Raw genomic sequence first — 19,699 nt, forward strand, 5'->3', positions numbered from 1 at the left:
TCTGTGTGCATGGCACTGTTTAGGGGAGGGGGATCTGTGGATGGCACTGTAGGGGGATCTGTGGATGGCACTGTTTAGGGGGGAGATCTGTGTGGATGGCACTGTTTAGGGGAGGGGGGATCTGTGGTTGGCACTGTAGGGGGATCTGTGGATGGCACTGCCATCCACAGATCCCCCTACAGTGCCATCCATAGATCCCCTTCCCCGACGCTCACAGCACAGCAGTATATTAATAAACGAATCAGTAACTACTTTAATCATTGCTCAAGTCATTACTGAGCTCTTTACTAGGATTGTTTGGATATCTCTGAGTCTCTGACTCTTACTTTGACTTAGCTCCGGTAACAACAGCAGGCAGTGCAGGCGGCGCTCACTCACTGACGTCACGCGCCTGCGCCGCCTAGTGGGAGGAGCAGGCGCGTGACGTCAGTGACAGTGAGTGAGCGCCGCCCCCCGCACTGCCTGCTATTACCGGAGTCTGGAGCTAAGACAAAGTAAGAGATATCCGAAATAATCCAAGTAAACAGCTCACTCAGCAATGCCAATGAGCAATGATTAAAGTTAAAGTAGTCGGGGCCCTGTATATTCTAACCCCCAGGCAAGCGTCCCTGTCACCATGGGAACGCTTGGGGGTTAGAATATACCATCGGATTTGAGTTTTTTACGATCTCACTGAGCTCGAAAAACTCAGATCCGATGGTATATTCTAACCAGGCAAGCGTCCCCGTCACCAGGGTTAGAATATTTTATACCATTGAATCTTCTGAGTTACTCTGCTTGGCCAGCTCGGGGCCCCAACCAGCTCGGGGCCCCAAGCAATTGTTTGTTTTGCCTGTCTGTTAGCGACGGGCCTGATCAGCTGATGATGCTGGTTGTTGTGGCGTGCTGACAAAGCTTCTCCACATTTTGGCCATGCTAACCCTGCCTTCTGAGGTGCTGGTGGTGCTCCAGCTGTGTTGGCGACCTCTTCCTCCTCCTCTGCCTTCTACTTGTGCTTCCACTGTGCCCCCGCTGTCAGGTGGGAATTCCACCAGCAGCGTGTCTACCAGCGTGCACTTGTACTCTCGCATCTTACGATCGCGCTCCAGTGACGGAATTAAGGACGGTACGTTGTCCTTGTAATGGGGATCCAGCAGCGTGGCCACCCAGTAATCAGCACAAGTTAGGCTACTTTCACACTTGCGTTCAGGGTTCCGCTTATGAGTTCCGTTTGAAGGCTCTCACAAGCGGCCCCGAACGGATTCGTACAGCCCCAATGCATTCTGAGTGGATGCGGATCCGCTCAGAATGCATCAGTTTGGCACCGTTTGGCCTCCGTTCCGCTCAGCAGGCGGACATCCGAACGCAGCTTGCAGCGTTCGGGTGTCCGCCTGGCCGTGCGGAGCCAAACGGATCCGTCCAGACTTACAATGCAAGTCAATGGGGACGGATCCGTTTGACGTTGACACAATATGGTGCAATTGCAAACGGATCCGTCCCCCATTGACTTTCAATGTAAAGTCAGGAGTCCCTATTAATATACCATCAGATCAGAGTTTTACCCAATCCGATGGTATATTTTAACTTGAAGCGTCCCCATCACCATGGGAACGCCTCTATGTTAGAATATACCATCGGATTTGAGTTAGATCGTGAAACTCAGATCCGACAGTATATTCTAACACAGAGGCGTTCCCATAGTGATGGGGACGCTTCAAGTTAGAATATACTGAGAACTGTGGACATAACTGCCCCCTGCTGCCTGGCAGCACCTGATCTCTTACAGGGGGCTGTGATCCGCACAATTAACCCCTCAGGTGCCACACCTGAGGGGTTAATTGTGCGTATCATAGCCCCCTGTAAGAGATCAAGTGCTGCCAGGCAGGAGGGGGCAGGCCCCCCCTCCCTTCCCTGTATTTAACTCATTGGTGGCCAATGCAGCCCCCCTTCCCTCCCTCCCCTGTATTTAACTCATTGGTGGCCAGTGCGGCCCCCCTCCCTCCCCTGTATTTAACTCATTGGTGGCCAGTGCGGCACCCCCTCCCTCCCTCCCCTGTATTTAACTCATTGTGCGGATCACAGCCCCCTGTAAGAGATCGGGTGCTGCCAGGCAGCAGGGGGCAGTCATGTACACAGTTATTTTAGTAAAATTCTAACTTGAAGCATCCCCATCACCATGGGAACGCCTCTGTGTTAGAATAACTGTCGGATCTGAGTTTTCACGAAGTGAAAAATCAGATCTGAAAAAAACAGTTATGCAGACGGATCCATTCTGAACGGATGCAAGCGTTTGCATTATAGGAGCGGATCCGTCTGTGCAGAAACCAGACGGATCCGCTCCGAACGCAAGTGTGAAAGTAGCCTTAGAATGTGGGAAACTCAGCGATTATTGCGGAGACACAGCAGCATGTAATCGCTCATGTGTGCCAGGCTGCCCAGAAGCAACGAAAAGCTGTCTTCTGTGGGAGGTGTATCGTCTGTGTCCTCTGTTTTACCCCCAGCCACGCACCAGTGATGGCCATGAGCTGGTCTGGGTGCCATCCTGCTGTGTACAAGGTTCCCCTCCTCCATCTCCTCCTCCTCATTTTCCACCTCGTCATCCTCCAGAACTGTGCCCTGGCTGGACAATTGTGTACCTTGCGTTTGTGGCTGCAGGAACCCACCCTCGGAGCCACTTGGGAATGACTGGCCGGAAACCCTACGAAATGATCCCTCTTCCTCCTCTCCGTCTCCACCAGACGGAATTACAGCATTTCAAAGGCCAGGAATTTTGAAATGCTGGCATTCAGAGCCAGGGATCGCGGATGGGTAGAGGGTACTTCCTCTTCCGCTCCAATGTTTGGAAGATGGAGAGTGGAACGCTTCCGTGGGACGTTGTGGAGATGCTTGGTGACCCAGTTGGTGGTGTTGCTGGCAGATCCTCTGTTTGCAGGGTGGCAGGTGGCACTGTCACTCCAGAGGTGGATGAAGAGTCCGAGACTGCAGCAGAAGAGGAAGCAGGAGGAGCCAGATACCTTTCTTGTTTTTGAGGTGTCTACTCCACTGCAGCTCGTGCTTTGCACTTAGATGCCTGGTCATGCAGGTTGTGTTTAGGTTGAGAACGTTTATGCCTCGCTTCAGGCTCTGATTGCACAGCGTGCAAACCACTCGTGTCTTGTTGTCAGCACATTGTCTAAAGAACTGCCACGCCAGGGAACTCCTTGGAGCTGGCTTTGGTGTGCTCGGTCCCTTGCTGCATTGGGCAGTAACAGGCATACTGTCTGGGGGACGGCCTCTCCGTTTTTGCACCCTGCTCCCTCTTCTGCTGTGCTGGTGGCTCTGTGTGACCACCACCTCTTCCTCCGAACTACACAGGTCACTTGCGTGACCTTGATTCCATGTGGGGCGAGGACCTCATCGTCCTCCACATCATCTTCCACCCAGTTTTCACCCCTGCCCTCCTTGTCGGTCTACACACTTTCGAAAGCCATAGCAGTTGGCACCTGTGTTTCGTCATCATCTGGGACGTGCTGCAGTGGTCCATCCATGTACTCATCTTGAAACATAAGTGGTTGGACATCAGTGCACTCAATCTCTTCCACTTCTGGGGCAGGGCTATGTGGATATCCCTAGGAAACCCTGCTAACAGAGTCATCAAAAATCAGAAGAGACTGCTGCATGACTTGGGGCTCAGACTGCTTTGCTGATTTGCAAGGGGGTGAGGTGAAAGACTGATGGACATCGGCTGCAGATGCCATCTCTGATCTTTCAGCAGAAGACTGGTTGGGAGACAATGTGATGGAACTGGAGGCACTGTCAGTAACCCAATCTACTATCGCCTGTACTTGTTCTGGCCTCACCATTTGTAGAGCCAGATTAGGCACGACCAAATAACGCTGAACGCTGAGGAAGGTGTTTCACTTGTGCGTGTAGCTTGCACAGATCGACCACATCCTCTCCCTGTAAAATGGGCTCCACCAGCAGCACCACGATCGGGGCCACGTCCCTTATTCGACGCTCTCCTTATATTTCTAAAATTTAGGATCTTGCCCAAAATGGGTGTTCTTTTAATAACAGAATATAACAGCAGTATCTAACGCGTGTATCTCACACTGACAGATGCAGCAAAGGCTGCAAATTTAGTTTTTTCCCAAAATGGGTGTTTTTGTAATAACAGAATAGAACAGCAGTATCTAAAGCGTGTATCTCACACTGACAGATGCAGAAAAGGCTTCAAAATTAAGTATTTTGCCCAAAATGGGTGTTTTTTTAATAACAGATGTGGCAGTGAAGGCCATTGAAATGGTGTATCTCACCCAGAGGAGCCTGGGTGAGAACAGGAAAGGCTGAGAGAATAGGTTTTTCCCACTGTCTGCAGCAGCTAGGCTGGTATTGAAGGTAATTAGCAGCCAGCTGAGGAGCTCAGGTAAATGTGGGCTGAGCTCCTCAATCAGGGCTCCCAGTCTGAGGAAGGAACAGGCTGCGCCAAAGCCTGTGGGAGCCAGGATTCTCTAACCCTGTGTGGGGTAAGCACAATGTTGTGTTTTGGGGAGCTAGGTGGTAGACCCAGATCCTGATAGAGAGGAAGAACTTCTGTTTAGTCAGTGGCCAGACGGCTGAGGATTTTTGTTTATGCTTTTGGTCTGCTGAAAATGTGATAATAAAGCTGGCCAGTTTACACCCAAATCTGCAGTGTTGGAATGGCTTCTTGAGTTGTGCCAACCGTCTAAGTAGAGAAGACGGCGATCCTGGAGAGCTAAGTGACCCTCGAGTTGTCACACAGACTAGAACAGCAGTATCTAACGAGTGTATCTGTAGTGTCCCACTAGGTAAATGTGGGCACTACACAAGGGTTAATATGATCATTATAATTGATATGATGTGGTATGTGTATCTTCCCTGTGTTATCTGGGTATCAGGCCTGTTAGGTATCAGGCCAGTTGAACTGTTTCCAGTAAAGAAAGTTTGGTTCACCCCAACAACGTGTTTCTCACTTATTACTACTACCAATCGGTGTGCCACCGTTACAGGCACTGGCGTCCCGAACCTTAAAGGGACCTTGCCCTAGGCACATTAAACATCTGCAACATCCAGGGCACCTCCTCCACCATCAGGCCTGGTCCCTATATACAGAAAGTGCCCCAGAGGACTTCTGTGCCAGCCTCTCCATCACTGCTGTACGCTGCCCAGGGTCATCCTACAAACTGTGAGTAACCCATAGCAACCCTCGTTTGCCTAAGTAACCATGACCTCACATCGCTATACCCTGCAGGCCTGCGTACGGCATATCTTACACTGACAAATGCATCAAAGGCTGCAAATTATTTTTTTTGCCCAAAATGGGTGTTTTTTTAAATAACAGAATAGAACAGCAGTATCTAACGTGTGTATCTCACACTGACAGATGCAGCAGAGGCTGCAAATTTTGTATTTTGCACAAAATGGGTGTTTTTTTTAAACCCAGAATATTATTGCAGTATTTCTAGCTTGTATGTCACACTAACAAATGCAGCATAGGTCCCAGATATAGGGTATTGCCAAAAATGGGTGTTTATTTTGAACCCTGAATATTATTGCAGTATTTCAAGCTTGTATCTTACACTGACAGATGCAGTAAAGGCTGCAAAATTAAATATTTTGCCCAAAATTAGTGTTTTTTTATAACAAAATAGAACAGCAGTATCTAACGTGTGTATCTCACACTGACAGATGCAGCAAAGGCACAAGATGTAGGATATTGCCAAAAATGTAGGATATTGCCAAAAATAGGATATTGCCCAAAAATTTTTAAACCCAGATTATTATTTTAGTATTTCAAGCTTGGATTTGACTGTCACAAGAGCACATATGCAGTGCTGGTGCACTGAGCTTCCATAAAATGGCCGCCGTCACCCACCTAACTAATAGACTAATTAAAGTTATTTTTCTGTGTGACTGGGCTCAGGGCAGGGTAAAAAGTTTGTGCACTGCACCTACAAAACTAAATCTATGTAGATCGCTGAGCTAACAAGCACTTCAGATTAAAGATTCTTTCCTATTCTCTCCCTCACAGCAGCAGCATCCTATCCTTACACTAAGCACAGCAGAGTGACGTGCAGTGCTACGTGACTCCAGGTTATATAGAAGCTGGGTCATATGCTGCACTGGCCAATCACAGCCATGCCATTAGTAGGCATGGCTGTGATGGCTTCTAAGGGCACACAAGTTAAACGCTTGTTGATTGGCTTCTCGGCAGCCTTTCAAAAAGCTCCATTAACTCGCCGAACACCGAATCCGAACCCAAACTTTTACTGAAAAGTTCGGGTTTGGTCTGGGGTCCAAAAACCCAAAAGTTTGGTACAAACCCGAACTTTACAGTTCGCTTTCGCTCAACCCTAGTCACAGAGCATGCCTATTAAACTCTCCCATAGAAGTTAATGAGGTCCCCTGACCATTGTGTCTATGGACCATGGGGCTGCCATGAATAATTCTTTCATGCTTTGTAGATGCTGTTAAGAACAGCACAGGCAAGATGGCTGCCCCATAATCAGAATCATGAAGAAAATCTGTAACCAGAAATAAAATCAGATTAGAAAAAAAGGATATGTGTTACTATTTGTTTTTAACTGGCGGATACAATTTTGGATTACACATTATCTTTAATCATAGAGAGAACAGTGCAGCTGTACAGTAACAGCTAAATAGTTCTCTCTATCTTCCACCTGCACTTATCTCTGTGTTCAATGTAGGGAAGAAACAGGAATTTGAACATCAATGTTCAGCCTCCTATTATAACCAAGACAATACTGGAGCACGGAGAGGTAAGAAACCTCTAGGCTCAGTTATCAACATTAACCCTTCCAGTACCCTTCACTAGGAATCTTACCATTAACCCTTTCACTTTACTAGACCACCAGGAATCCTTAAATTATCCCCTGGCTGCTTTAGAAAAATAAATAGATTGACATTAACCACCTCAGCCCCCAGTGCTTAAACACCCTGAAAGACCAGGCCACTTTTTACACTTCTGACCTACACTACTTTCACCGTTTATTGCTCGGTCATGCAACTTACCACCCAAATGAATTTTACCTCCTTTTCTTCTCACTAATAGAGCTTTCATTTGGTGGTATTTCATTGCTGCTGACATTTTTACTTTTTTTGTTATTAATCGAAATTTAAAGATTTTTTTGCAACTAAATGAAATTTTTCACTTTCAGTTGTAAAATTTTGCAAAAAAAACGAGATCCATATAGAAATTTTTCAATAAATTTATTGTTCTACATGTCTTTGATAAAAAAAAATGTTTGGGTAAAAAAAAAATGGTTTGGGTAAAAGTTATAGCGTTTACAAACTATGGTACAAAAATGTGAATTTCCGCTTTTTGCAGCAGCTCTGACTTTCTGAGCACCTGTCATGTTTCCTGAGGTTCTACAATGCCCAGACAGTACAAACACCCCACAAATGACCCCATTTCGGAAAGTAGACACCCTAAGGTATTCGCTGATGGGCATAGTGAGTTCATAGAACTTTTTATTTTTTGTCACAAGTTAGCGGAAAATGATGATTTTTTATTTATTTATTTTTTTTCTTACAAAGTCTCATATTCCACTAACTTGTGACAAAAAATAAAAAATTCTAGGAACTCGCCATGCCCCTCACGGAATACCTTGGGGTGTCTTCTTTCCAAAATGGGGTCACTTGTTGGGTAGTTATACTGCCCTGGCATTCTAGGGGCCCAAATGTGTGGTAAGGAGTTTGAAATCAAATTCTGTAAAAAATGGCCAGTGAAATCCGAAACTTGCTCTTTGGAATATGGGCCCCTTTGCCCACCTAGGCTGCAAAAAAGTGTCACACATCTGGTATCTCCGTATTCAGGAGAAGTTGGGGAATGTGTTTTGGGGTGTCATTTTACATATACCCATGCTGGGTGAGAGAAATATCTTGGCAAAAGACAACTTTTACCATTTTTTTATACAAAGTTGGCATTTGACCAAGATATTTATCTCACCCAGCATGGGTATATGTAAAATGACACCCCAAAACACATTCCCCAACTTCTCCTGAATACGGAGATACCACATGTGTGACACTTTTTTGCAGCCTAGGTGGGCAAAGGGGCCCATATTCCAAAGAGCATCTTTCGGATTTCACTAATCATTTTTTACAGAATTTGATTTCAAACTCCTTACCACACATTTGGGCCCCTAGAATGCCAGGGCAGTATAACTACCCCACAAGTGACCCCATTTTGGAAAGAAGACACCCCAAGGTATTCCGTGAGGGGCATGGAGAGTTCCTAGAATTTTTTTATTTTTTGTCACAAGTTAGTGGAAAATGATGATTTTTTTTTTTTTCTTACAAAGTCTCATATTCCACTAACTTGTGACAAAAAATAAAAAATTCTAGGAACTCGCCATGCCCCTCACGGAATACCTTGGGGTGTCTTCTTTCCAAAATGGGGTCACTTGTGGGGTAGTTATACTGCCCTGGCATTCTAGGGGCCCAAATGTGTGGTAAGGAGTTTGAAATCAAATTCTGTAAAAAATGATTAGTGAAATCCGAAAGGTGCTCTTTGGAATATGGGCCCCTTTGCCCATCTAGGCTGCAAAAAAGTGTCACACATCTGAAATCTCCGTATTCAGGAGAAGTTGGGAAATGTGTTTTGGGGTTTCATTTTACATATACCCATGCTGGGTGAGATAAATATCTTGGTCAAATGCCAACTTTGTATAAAAAAATGGTAAAAGTTGTCTTTTGCCAAGATATTTCTCTCATCCAGCATGGGTATATGTAAAATGACACCCCAAAACACATTCCCCAACTTCTCCTGAATACGGAGATACCAGATGTGTGACACTTTTTTGCAGCCTAGGTGGGCAAAGGGGCCCATATTCCAAAGAGCACCTTTCGGATTTCACTGGTCATTTTTTACAGAATTTAATTTCAAACTCCTTACCACACATTTGGGCCCCTAGAATGCCAGGGCAGTATAACTACCCCACAAGTGACCCCATTTTGGAAAGAAGACACCCCAAGGTATTCCGTGAGGGGCATGGCGAGTTCCTAGAATTTTTTATTTTTTGTCACAAGTTAGTGGAATATGAGACTTTGTAAGAAAAAAAAACAAAAAAAAAAAAACATCATTTTCCACTAACTTGTGACAAAAAATAAAAAATTCTAGGAACTCGCCATGTCCCTCACGGAATACCTTGGGGTGTCTTCTTTCCAAAATGGGGTCACTTGTGGGGTAGTTATACTGCCCTGGCATTTTCCAGGGGCCCTAATGTGTGGTAAATAGGTAAATGACCTGTGAAATCCTAAAGGTGCTCTTTGGAATGTGGGCCCCTTTGCCCACCTAGGCTGCAAAAAAGTGTCACACATGTCGTATTGCCGTATTCAGGAGAAGTTGGGGAATGTGTTTTGGGGTGTCATTTTACATATACCCATGCTGGGTGAGAGAAATATCTTGGCAAAAGACAACTTTTCCCATTTTTTTATACAAAGTTGGCATTTGACCAAGATATTTCTCTCACCCAGCATGGGTATATGTAAAATGACAACCCAAAACACATTCCCCAACTTCTCCTGAGTACGGCGATACCAGATGTGTGACACTTTTTTGCAGCCTAGATGCGCAAAGGTGCCCAAATTCCTTTTAGGAGGGCATTTTTAGACATTTGGATACCAGACTTCTTCTCACGCTTTGGGGCCCCTAGAATGCCAGGGCAGTATAAATACCCCACATGTGACCCCATTTTGGAAAGAAGACACCCCAAGGTATTCAATGAGGGGCATGGCGAGTTCATAGAATTTTTTTTTTTTTGGCACAAGTTAGCGGAAATTGATATTTTTTATTTTTTTCTCACAAAGTCTCCCTTTCCGCTAACTTGGGACAAAAATTTCAATCTTTCATGGACTCAATATGCCCCTCACGGAATACCTGGGGGTGTCTTCTTTCCGAAATGGGGTCACATGTGAGGTATTTATACTGCCCTGGCATTCTAGGGGCCCTAAAGCGTGAGAAGAAGTCTGGAATATAAATGTATAAAAATTTTTACGCATTTGGATTCCGTGAGGGGTAGGGTGAGTTCATGTGAGATTTTATTTTTTGACACAAGTTAGTGGAATATGAGACTTTGTAAGAAAAAAAAAATTATAATTCCGCTAACTTGGGCCAAAAAAATTTCTGAATGGAGCCTTACAGAGGGGTGATCAATGACAGGGGGGGTGATCAATGACAGGGGTGTGATCAGAGAGTCTATATGGGGTGATCACCCCCCTGTCATTGATCACCCCCCTGTAAGGCTCCATTCAGATGTCCGTATGTGTTTTGCAGATCCGATCCATGTATCCGTGGATCCGTAAAAATCATACGGACATCTGAATGCAGCCTGACAGGGGGGTGATCAATGACATGGCGGTGATCAGGGAGTCTATATGGGGTGATTACCCCCCCTGGAAGGCTCCAGGGAGACGCCTGTATGTGTTTTGCGGATCCAATCCATCTATCAGTGGATCCGTAAAAATCATGCGGACATCTGAATGGAGCTTTACAGGGGGTTGATTAATGACAGGGGGGTAATCAATGACAGAGGGGTGATCAGGGAGTCGATATGGGGTGATCACCACAGTCATTGATCATGCCCCTGTAAGGCTCCATTCAGACGTCCGTATGCGTTTTGCGGATCCGATCCATCTATCAGTGGATCCGTAAAATTCATACGGACCTCTGAATGGAGCCTTACAGGGGGTTATCAATGACAGGGGGGTGATCAGGGAGTCTATATGGGGTGATCACCTCCGTCAATGATCACTCCCCTGTAAGGCTGCATTCAGACGTCCGTATGTGTTTTGCGGATCTGATCCATCTATCAGTGGATCCGTAAAATTCTACCGGACCTCTGAATGCAGCCTTACAGGGGGTTATCAATGACAGTGGGGTGATCAATGACAGGGGGGTGATCAGGGAGTCTATATAGGGTGATCAGGGGTGATCAGGGGTGATCAAGGGTGAATAAGGGGTTAATAAGTGATCAGGGGGGGGGTGTAGTGTAGTGGTGCTTGGTGCAACATATTACTGAGCTACCTGTGTCCTCTGGTGGTCGATCCAAACAAAGGGGACCACCAGAGGACCAGGTAGCAGGTATATTAGACGCTGTTATCAAAACAGCGTCTAATATACCTGTTAGGGGTTAAAAAAAACACATCTCCAGCCTGCCAGCGAACGATCGCCGCTGGCAGGCTGGAGATCAACTCTCTTACCTTCCGTTCCTGTGAGCGCGCGCGCCTGTGTGCGCGCGTTCACAGGAAATCTCGCGTCTCGCGAGATGACGCGTATATGCGTGATTGTGCGCAGCGCTGCCACCTCCGGAACGCGAATCTGCGTTAGGCGGTTCGGAGGTGGTTAAAGACCACCTATCAGCAAGATCAGCCCTTGTAAATTAGGCATGTTTCTGGTAAATAAAATGATACCCGTTTTGTGAAAATCACTTGTGACATTCACAAGGGGAAAAACATAGTATTTATGCTAATAAGGACACAAGTGCACTGAAGGGTGTGGCCACCACTGGAAATCTGAATTACAATGAAAGACTAGGCCCCACCCTTCTGTTTTTTTCCCTTCAGGGACACTGCAACTGATTTTCACAAGACAGGTATAATTTTAATCAGAAAGATCAATCCTACCAGGCATTATGACTGGTTTAATAGAGTTAATCTTGGCTGACAGGTGGTATTTAATTTCTTCTCAGTTCTAGACAACCAGTTATACTGATGTTGACCCCTTTACTGCACAAGACCACCATTTAAACCCCTACACCAGTGCTTCTCAATTATTTTCTGTCATGCCCCCCTAGAAGAAAACATTTCGCGCCCCCCGCGCGACTGTAAATAGTATCATTTGTCGGGGGCCGGGGGTTCCCTCTCTCCAGCCGTAGAGTTGCTAGGCAACCGACGCCGCGTGGGACGCCGCTTGTGGATGACGGACACTTATGGGGGGGATCTGTGGCTGGCACTGTTACAGGGGGATCTGTGGCTGGCACTGTTATATATGTGCCATCCACAGACCCCCCCACCCCATAACAGTGCCATCCACAGTGCCCCCCCCAGCCCATAACAGTGCCATCCACAGACCCCACCCCATAACAGTGCCATCCACAGACCCCCCCATTGCGGTTCCAGTACAGTTATAGAATGTGTAAAATTAATAATGATTCTATTCATGAGGCCCCCTCTGTAGTAGAACATTCAATATATCCATCCTACTCACAGGGCTGTTATCGTAATCCAGGCCGGCCGGGCAGACGAGCGGCAGCGTCACTGACTGACGTCACGTGCCTGCGCCGCCTGCTTCATTCATAAAGTATGCCGGGCAGGCACGTGACATCAGTCAGTGACGCTGCCGCTCGTCTGCCCGGCCGGCCTGGATTACGATAACAGCCCTGTGAGTAGGATGGATATATTGAATGTTCTACTACAGAGGGGGCCTCATGAATAGAATCATTATTAATTTTACACATTCTAAAACTGGGGAGGAGCGGTGGGGCGGGGCTATAGTACAGTGACCGCACCGCCCCACCGCTATTGCCGGCCCCCAGCTCCAGGCCCTGAACGAGCCCCCCTTTACGGAGCCTGGCGCCCCCCCACTATTTGAGAAGCACTGCCCTACACTGACTTAGACCATCAGGAATATTTACATTAACCTAACCATTGTCCTAACCACCAGGTATAATACCATTTACCCATTCATTTCCCTAGACCACTAAGTATACAGTTGTTAACCCATCAATGCCCTAGATTTTCAGGGATACTTAATCTTTTCAATGCCTAAAACCACCATTGATACTGGAATTAAACCACTCACTGTCCTAGACTACAATGTGTACTGAAATTGATCTCTTCATTGCCCAAGACCACCAGGAATGCTAACACTTATGCCTCTACTGCCATACAGCACCAAGAATAAAGGCACCAAGAACTGCATATGCATATTCATCTACCTCTAGTGATGTCTATACATATATAGATAGATTGTACCACATGTATTTTAGAAAGAAGCAGGATGAAATGGAGTGTGACTGAAAAATCAGATTAATCAGGATTTGTAGTCTGTAACCATGCAGACACAGATCTGCATAGGACCTGTGTGGTAGGAGATTTGTAATCAAAATAATTAGAGATGAGCGAATTGAAGAAGTGGAATTCGATTTGAATCTCTCTTTTTTCCTAAAATGGCTGCTGTTAGGACATGGAGCAAAGAACTCTGAGAATGAGCGATAACCCACAATGCCATGTATGCAGCCAATCAGCAGCAAGCCAGCCCTGTGATGTCATAGCCCTATAAATAGACTCAGCCATCTTGGATTCAGCCATTTTCCAGTGTGCTTAGTGCAGGGAGAGACATTAGAAGGTGCTAGGGAAAATGCTAGGAAAGACTTGCAAACTTTTATTTTGTTGCATATAGGTTCAGGGAAAGAGTATTAGAAGTGTAGGGAAAGGATAGGGAGTAATTATTCTACAGTATTGAAGCAGAACAGGGTTCAATAGGGGAGTGTACAGCCTGGGTAATAGGAACAATCCTATTACACCTTGCTGCACTGACTGTGGATCCAAATTGCAATTATACTGCTGCTTTCAGGTTTGCAATAGATGATACCTTTGTAATTCCAGCAAACCGTTCTCTTTATTGGGGTGCAAATGCTGTGTGATACAGCCATTAACAGGGTGTATTACTAGGAAATATTTATACGTCTTATTTGCCCTTGTGCGGTGCAGTTATATGTTCTAAAGCCTTTTTCCACTTTTTTTGCACCATGATGACTACGGATGAGATTGACCCCTTGACCTCTGTAGGGGCAGGAAATACAGAGAGAGAGAGAGTTTAAGAAGCCCCCACCCACTCTCATCCTCAGTATTTTTCTTGTCCCTACGGGGCTAGGCTGCACAGAGAAACTCCTGCGGGTGTCACGGATGGTGTACAGGAAACAAGACAATGCAATACAATTAATGACTCACTGGATCCACAACTAAGGAACAAAAGGGAGACCCCTACATGAGACCTGCCACTCTCCCTAATTGCTCAGCCTATGCGAACACCCCAAAGGTGGATGGGCGCATATCCACGTACCTCGGCTATCTAATACCTGAAGACCCTACAATAGTGAGGGGACACGACCACCGACTCCCTACACAAGACACGGAGGGAGTCAGGGTCACCTGAAAATCCAGCAGACAGAAAATAACAAATAAAGGAACAGCACTTATCTTGCAGAGGACTGAGGAATAGAAACAGCATGCACACACACTCCAGGAAGTTGTATAAGCCGCAACCTAATGCATCATGGGGAGGAACTTAAAGGGAAGCAATCAGTCCAACTGCATGACAGCTGAGATAGACTAACGAGATGAGGAACTTAACCAAAACAAAGAAACTCAAGGAGGAGGATCTGGAAAGCTCCTGTCAGAGCTTCTCAGCTGTCTAGTTGTGACAGTACCCCTCCCTCTACGAGTGGACTCCGGACACTCAGGGCCCACCTTCTCAGGATGGGACCTATGGAAAGCCCTGATGAGACGAGTGGCCTTAATGTCCGTCACTGGGACCCACATCCTCTCCTCAGGACCATAACCCTCCCAATGAACGAGGTACTGGAGGGAACCGCAGACAAGACGAGAATCCACAATCCTAGAGACCTGAAATTCAAGATTTCCATCAACCATAATCGGAGGAGGAGGCAAAGGCGAGGGTACAATAGGTTGAACATAAGGTTTCAATAAGGACTTATGAAAAACATTATGGATCTTCCAAGTCTGAGGAAGATCAAGACGGTAGGCAACAGGATTGATGACAGACAGGATCTTGTAAGGCCCAATAAACCTAGGACCCAACTTCCGGGAGGGAACCTTCAATTTGATATTCTTGGTAGACAACCACACCAGATCATCAACATTCAGGTCCGGACCAGGCACACGTCTCTTATCTGCCACACGCTTATATCTCTCACTCATGCTCTTTAGATTATCCTGAATCTTTTGCCAAATAGATGACAAAGACGAGGAGAATCTGTCCTCATCAGGTAAACCAGAAGACCCCTCTCCCGAGAAAGTCCCAAACTGCGGATGAAACCCATATGCACCAAAAAATGGTGACTTATCAGAGGACTCCTGACGACGGTTATTTAAAGCAAACTCAGCAAGGGGCAAAAAAGAACACCAATCCTCCTGATTCTCTGCCACAAAACAGCGCAGATATGTCTCCAGATTCTGATTGACGCGCTCTGTCTGGCCATTCGACTGCGGGTGGAAAGCAGAAGAGAATGACAACCGAACCCCCAAGCGAGAACAGAAAGCCTTCCAGAATCTGGAAACAAACTGCGTTCCCCTATCAGAGACTATGTCTGAAGGAATACCATGCAATTTGACAATGTGGTCAATAAATGCCTGCGCCAGCGTCTTAGCATTGTGCAAACCAGGAAAAGGGATGAAATGCACCATTTTGCTAAAACGGTCAACCACCACCAGAATCACAGTCTTCCCCGAGGAACGAGGCAAGTCCGTTATGAAGTCCATGGACAGATGTGTCCAAGGACGGGAAGGAATGGGTAAGGGAAGGAGAGGACCTGATGGCCGTGAATGAGGGACTTTGGCACGAGCGCAAGTCTTGCAAGCTGCCACAAAACCCTCAACCGACTTACGAAGAGCAGGCCACCAGAATCTCCGAGCGATGAGATCCAGTGTGGCTCTTGCCCCCGGGTGCCCAGCAAGGACCGTATCGTGGTGTTCCTTAAAAATCTTGTGTCTCAAAGCGAGAGGCACAAACAACCTCCCAGGAGGACAAAGATCAGGAGCCTCTGACTGGGCTGCCTGCACCTCTGCCTCCAAATCAGGAAAAAGAGCAGAGACCACCACACCTTCAGCCAAAATGGGACCCGGGTCTTCAAAATTCCCACCTCCCGGAAAACAACGTGACAGGGCATCTGCCTTCACATTCTTAACCCCAGGGCGGAACGTGACAACAAAATTAAACCTTGAAAAGAACAAAGACCATCTGGCCTGTCTCGGGTTCAGACGCTTGGCTGACTCCAAGTAGGCGAGATTTTTATGGTCAGTAAACACGGTAATAGGGTGTCTGGCTCCCTCTAGCCAATGGCGCCATTCCTCAAAAGCCAACTTGATGGCCAACAATTCCCTATCTCCCACATCATAATTTCTCTGTGCGGAGGAGAGTTTCTTCGAGAAAAAGGCACATGGTTGCCATTTGGCAGGAGAGGAACCCTGAGACAAGACCGCACCCACCCCTACCTCAGAAGCATCAACCCTTAACTATGAAGGGTAACGAAATATCAGGTTGTACCAGGATGGGAGCGGAAGCAAAACTCTCCTTGATATTAGAAAAGGCCTTACACGCCTCTACCGACCAGGAAGAAAAATCTACCCCCTTTCTGGTCATATCAGTGAGTGGTTTAACAACAGAGGAATAATTCAAAATAAATTTCCTGTAATAATTGGCAAAGCCCAAAAAACGCATCAGCGCCTTCTGATTCTCAGGAAGCTCCCACTCAAGCACAGCGCGGACCTTCTCGGGGTCCATGCGAAAACCAGAAGCGGAGAGAAGAAACCCCAGAAATTGAATTTCTGGAACCGCAAACACACATTTTTCCAGTTTCGCGTATAATTTATTCTCCCGCAGGATGAGCAAGACCTGACGTAAGTGTTCCTTATGAGTCTTGAAATCAGGAGAAAAAATCAAAATGTCATCCAAATACACTAATACAAATTTTCCCATTAAATGATAAAAAATGCTGTTCACGAAATGCTGAAAAACGGCTGGGGCATTCATCAAACCAAAAGGCATAACCAAATTCTCAAAATGGCCCTCAGGGGTATTGAAAGCCGTCTTCCATTCGTCTCCTTCTCTGACCCTGACCAGGTTGTATGCCCCTCTTAGGTCTAATTTGGAAAAGACTTTAGCCCCAACAACCTGGTTAAACAGGTCCGGGATCAGAGGAAGCGGATAAGGGTCACGAATAGTGATACTGTTCAGCTCCCTGAAATCCAGACAAGGTCTTAAAGAACCATCTTTTTTCTTAACAAAGAAAAAACCAGCGGCAACAGGTGACTTCGAGGGTCGTATGTGTCCTTTTCTCAGACTCTCAGAGATATAAGCACGCATAGCGACCCTCTCAGGTTGGGAAAGATTGTATAAACGAGATTTAGGCAGTTTGGCGCCTGGGATGAGATTAATAGGGCAATCGTACTCCCTGTGCGGGGGCAAATCCCGAACTCCACTCTCAGAGAAGACATCCGAAAATTCAGAGAGGAAAGGTGGTACAGTCTTAGTAGAAACCTCAGAAACAGATGTCATGGGGCAATTCTCTCTGCAAAAGTCACTCCAACAATTTATTTGCCTCGCTTGCCAATCAATGGTGGGGTTATGTTTAGTGAGCCAGGGTAGCCCCAACACTAGAGGAGTAGGCAAACCGCTAAGGACGAAACATGACACATCCTCAACATGAGCATCACTCACAATTAAACGAATATTGTGAACTATGCCCTTTAATGATTTCTGAGAAAGTGGAGCGGAATCAATAGCAAAAACAGGAATATCCTTTCCCAAAGTGCATACCTGGAAACCATGAGTTATTGCAAATTGATTATCAATGAGATTGACAGCTGCTCCACTATCCACAAAAATCTCTTGCTCTCTAGCGCCACCCTAGCAGGCAGGACAAAACGGGAACTACAAGCAAACGGAAAACCTTCAATTTCCGCCTCAACCCTGCCAATAGTAACAGACGGAACATTTTTAAAAGATTTTTTCCTTTTTGTTTCTTTATTACTCCCAGAAGACTGCCTGAATCTCCTAGAGGGACAAACATTTGCCAAATGATTTATACCTCCACAACAAAAACAAACCCTCCCATGCGGGCTGAATCTTCTATTGTCAGAGGCAATCAACCCCAGCTGCATGGGCTCCTGCTCAGAAGGGGCTGACAGCGACTGAGACCCCTGCGCACAGAAAGAGACCGCTGCACTGTCCCGGGACTGAGTATGACAGGAAGGAGAGATCTCTCCTCTCTCTCTAAGACGCCTGTCAATACGAACGGCCTGAGACATAGCATAATCCAAGGAGGTAGGTCTCTCATGAAAGGCAAATGCATCTTTCAATCCCTCTGAAAGACCATGGCAAAATTGACTTCGGAGTGCAGCATCATTCCAACCAGTATCAGCTGCCCATCTTCGAAATTCTGAGCAGTATATCTCTGCGGATTGTTTACCCTGGCATAACAGACGTAGTCTAGACTCAGCCAGAGGAATACGATCCGGATCATCATATATCTGACCCAGGGCTAAAAAGAATTCATCCACTGAACGGAGGGGCCGTGCCCCCTCTGGCAGCGAAAAGGCCCAGGATTGAGCGTTACCCCTGAGCAGCGATATAATGATCCCCACCCTCCGTTTTTCATCACCAGAGGAATGGGGAAGAAGGCGAAAATGGAGTTTGCAAGCCTCTCTAAAACGCACAAAATACTCACTACCCCCGGAGAACGTATCCGGGAGCAAGATCTTAGGCTCAGAACAAACTCCATGAACGCAAGCTGAACCGGTCACTTGAAACTGAGAAAAAGTCTTACGGAGATCAGCTACCTCCAATGAAAGACCCTGGAAGCGCTCAGCCAAAAGTGAAACCGGATCCATGCTTGAGACGGTTTTGGCGGCTTATAATGTCACGGATGGTGTACAGGAAACAAGACAATGCAATACAATTAATGACTCACTGGATCCACAACTAAGGAACAAAAGGGAGACCCCTACATGAGACCTGCCACTCTCCCTAATTGCTCAGCCTATGCGAACACCCCAAAGGTGGATGGGCGCATATCCACGTACCTCGGCTATCTAATACCTGAAGACCCTACAATAGTGAGGGGACACGACCACCGGCTCCCTACACAAGACACGGAGGGAGTCAGGGTCACCTGAAAATCCAGCAGACAGAAAATCACAAATATAGGAACAGCACTTATCTTGCAGAGGACTGAGGAATAGAAACAGCATGCACACACACTCCAGGAAGTTGTATAAGCCGCAACCTAATTCATCATGGGGAGGAACTTAAAGGGAAGCAATCAGTCCAACTGCATGACAGCTGAGATAGACTAACGAGATGAGGAACTTAACAAAAACAAAGAAACTCAAGGAGGAGGATCTGGAAAGCTCCTGTCAGAGCTTCTCAGCTGTCTAGTTGTGACAGAGGGAGTTTGAAGAGTTTATTATGTTCTTTTTTTTCTTATTACTTATTTAAAGATTGGCTTACCAATCTCCTCCTCAGCCCTCCCGCAGCCTATGCCAAAGCTGGGCTGGGGAGGAGAGAGTGGATCTCGTCTCTGACGTGGGAGACCTGACTTCACTGTGGCTGGCAAGGTCTTCCTTCCCGATTTATGCAGAAGCAGACTAGCGGGAGCAAGGACACCGAATGCCGCGCATTGCTCGGGGCTCCCCTGCAATACCGCTACTTCTGGAAGGGGCGGAGCTTGATGGGGCACATGTCATCACGCTGGTTCAGGCTCCTGTGTCGAACCCTGATGACGTCAGACGCTGTGCTTTGAAACAAGCGCGGCAGCGCACAGCCAGCTTCTCCCCTGTTCTGCAGCAACGATGTCGGCTCTGGAGACTCCTGGGACCCGTGGCGAATGTGCAGACCCACCTTCGGTAACTCAATCCGTGAGTCTCCCAGTGGTAAAACCTGCATCTCTATCTGTAC

The sequence above is a fragment of the Bufo bufo genome, chromosome 4, assembly GCF_905171765.1.
Source record: "Bufo bufo chromosome 4, aBufBuf1.1, whole genome shotgun sequence".
NCBI classification, from domain to species: domain Eukaryota; kingdom Metazoa; phylum Chordata; class Amphibia; order Anura; family Bufonidae; genus Bufo; species Bufo bufo.